This window comes from Aptenodytes forsteri, unplaced genomic scaffold (assembly GCF_000699145.1).
Source record: "Aptenodytes forsteri isolate BGI_AS27 unplaced genomic scaffold, ASM69914v1 Scaffold60, whole genome shotgun sequence".
In the NCBI taxonomy this organism is placed as follows: domain Eukaryota; kingdom Metazoa; phylum Chordata; class Aves; order Sphenisciformes; family Spheniscidae; genus Aptenodytes; species Aptenodytes forsteri.
In genome coordinates, this window is record NW_008794175.1 from 191,242 (window position 1) to 194,596 (window position 3,355).

Consider the following 3,355-nt stretch of genomic DNA (forward strand, 5'->3'; position numbering starts at 1 on the left):
TTCAGCTGCAATGCAGAAAAGCCTTTTAATTTTCATTTTACTCCATCACGCAGGATGTGATCACAATGACACTCAAGATTAAAGGTAGGAAATTAAGCATGGCCTCTTGGGCATTTGAATAATACTTTTTTATTGCTAATAATTATTCTTCCTGATCATAATAAAATGTAAAGAAAATAAATATCATCATTGTTATCTTGGTATCTTGATGTGTGATTTGGCTATGAACCACAGTGACTAAATTTAGTATTATTAAAATTAAGAATGTTACACCTGTAATACATCACAAACCATCTAGAAGTTCCAGTCAAAGAGCACGTTCCCATTGTGCAGTTCATTTTAATTATTACTAGGAGTTATTTCCGCCTACAGAAAATAACATCTCTTACATGAAGGTCTTGCACTGCATAAGCAGAATTCACTACCCTACAGGTGATCTGGGGCCTCCTTTCCCTGGAATCCAGAAGAATTAATATCCATCCCAGGTATTTAGTGTCAGCCTACCTTTGATACTTCACAGATTTCCTTCTTCTAATTAAGGATGAAAGAAGCCAGTGTCCCTCACTGAACCCAGCTGTATTGGAGAACTTGCTGAGAGCTATTGTTAGGAAGAGGAATGAGGTATTCTTTTCCTATAGTGACTTGGCAAAAATAGTCTACCAAACCAGCCAGTGATCCCGGGTAAACAATAAGATCCTAAATTAAAGGACAGCAAATAAAGCAAGAATAAGCAAAGAATTCATGGACTTGCTTACTCATCAAAGCATGGATGGACGCAGTTGTGCCAATATAAATATGTGCAGAATGTATGGTATGGTGTATCTAGATACCTCTCTTATACTTCATCCATACTAGGAGCTGTATTGTCACAGCTATTTTGCATTAAAATATCACATTGCTGACAGAGAAAGAGTATAATAAATGCTGTGCAGCTGGAGCTAAATGTGGTATTTTTCTTCTGAAGTTCAACTGCCCAGTGACCTACCCCATGCCATCCACTCTTTTCAGGGTGTTTTTTTTAATTCATGTTGCTATGTGACTGTTGGCCAATTGGCAAGGAGAGGAAAGAATTATCTGGAAATTTAAAATATTAAATCTGCAGTGGTTAGAAAGGATTTTTTTCCTCCAACAGAGATTAAAAAAAAGTGTATGCAATCTGGCTGCATCTGAATGCCAAAAGAAATATGACAGCTCTTAATGCCTGGGAAAGGCTTTTAAAAAAAATTCATTCATTTATTTATTTCTCTCTCTTTTTTTTTTTTTTAATAAAGTCTTGTTTCTTAAGGAAACAAGGCTTAGGAAATCACAGTCTGCCAAACTTTTCCAGTAACATTTGAACCTGTTGCAATTCCTAAACCAATTCCAACCTAATCCGATCAAGGGCTGAAGGGCTCAAAAACGTATGTCCTCACAAACTTTGTGAAAATCAGGGAATGTATAAAGGAAAAAGATCAAAATTAGGACGCCTGTGGTTGGAGAGGCTGAAGCAAAACCTCAGGCTATTTATTAGGTTTGCCGTGGCCAGGCGATCAGCACACGTGTCTCCCAATTTATCATGGTACCTGCCTTTCATAGCCATGGGTCTTGGGGTGGTATGTGGACAGCGTAGGAGCAGAGCTATGGCTTCGCAGAGATGGGTGCACAGGAGAAGATACAGAAATGTCGTACCCAGGCTGCATTAGTTCTGCTGCTTGTGGAATAACAACCTATTTTTTACTTTCATGTCTTGCCTGGCACTCTTCCTTTCCTAGAATAAAATAAATAATTCACTGTCTACCATTCTCATTGCAATAGGTCTCTTCCGGTTCATGGCTAAGACCAGGAAAAGGGAAATCTCAAGAAAGTTATAAACCCTTTGACTAAATGAACAAATTAGGCCAAATTAATGAGAACAGATTAATCTATTGAACTCTGAGAGGAGCTGTTCTTGACAGGACAGACTTTCCCCCCCCTCTTTTTAAATTTCCTCTTCTCTCTCCTCTCTCACTTCTGACTAATCCTTGTGAAACAGTTTCTCTGGTTTCTGTCTCTTTTTTCTTATAGCTGCCTTGCCAATTCACTCTCACCCCAGGACCACTGCTCTCTCTATATTGCCCACTCTGCCATCCCATTATAGGGAAGATCTAGAGAAGCAAAGATTTTGCAAATTTCCCATGGGTCTAGTTCATTGGACATGGTTTTGCAACCATGAAATATTGTTTTAATAAAGTTCAAGGGGGAAACTATCGGTACTAAAAATGAATACATACTCTTAGTGGAATCTTTTATCTTAAAGGTAATACAGGAGGGAATTTCTGGAGGAGACTTGATTACTACTGGGACAGAGGGTGGTAGATTGACTTCAGATATGGGATACTTCTAAGATACTAATATTTGTTCCTTAGCTCCAGATACATACATGTACAAATGTCCTTTTTGCTTTCTTTTCTTCATTCCTGGTACTTTTTTCTTGCACGTACTTTCAGTTTAAATGCAGCTTTCTTCACAGGATAACCGCTATCAGGGCTGCTTTTTTTTTTCTATACAAGATTGTAAGCCCTAGTTCACCAATCGAAGCCCAAGAAACATGAGTTTTAAATGCCACACAGCTGCTAACAAAGCTGAAAAAAAAACTTAGTTTACTGATTTAAGTGAATAGTGCCATTTTAATTATCTGCATTTTAAATAAGGATCACCCATTATTGAAACATTTACAAATTACTTCATTTTTATGAAGACTTCAATCTGAAACCATAGAAACTGAAACCATTCTGATTTTGAAAAAAGAATAGCAGCATTTTTTTTTTTTTCCCACTGAAAAAAAAATTGAAAACGTTCTAATAAATTTACCTCCCGGTGCAGCGTCTGACTTCAGGTATTTTGCCTTATTCAATGAATACGGCTTGTAGGGCAGGGCTTGGAAGGAAAGACTCCCTTCAGCATGATATGGAAAAGGAAGGGAGAAAGAGAAACTGAATGGCACAGGAGCGATGTGTTAGTTACAACAGAGTGAATGTGGGAATGCAGAACCCCGGTGCTCTCCCTTTGCCGCGGCCACCTCGAAAAGGTTTGAACACGAAGCCGACTGACACGGTGAACTATCAATATGCAACTTATACCAGAAAAAGCCGAGCACACCGCCACCTGTGTGGCCGCCACAGCCCCGGCCGGGGCTCCGCGCCCCTCTGCGACTACAACTCCCGTCAGCCCGCAGTACAGGCCTGCCCCTGCCCCTGCGGGAGCTGCCGGCGCGGAAACGGCCGGTTGTTAACTTTCGCCAGCTGGGCTGCCCCAAAGCCGAAAGAGGAGGAAGCCGTGGGACCCCCTCCCCGCCCTCCGCAGCGGAAGGAGCCGGCGGGATACTGCCCCGCTCCTC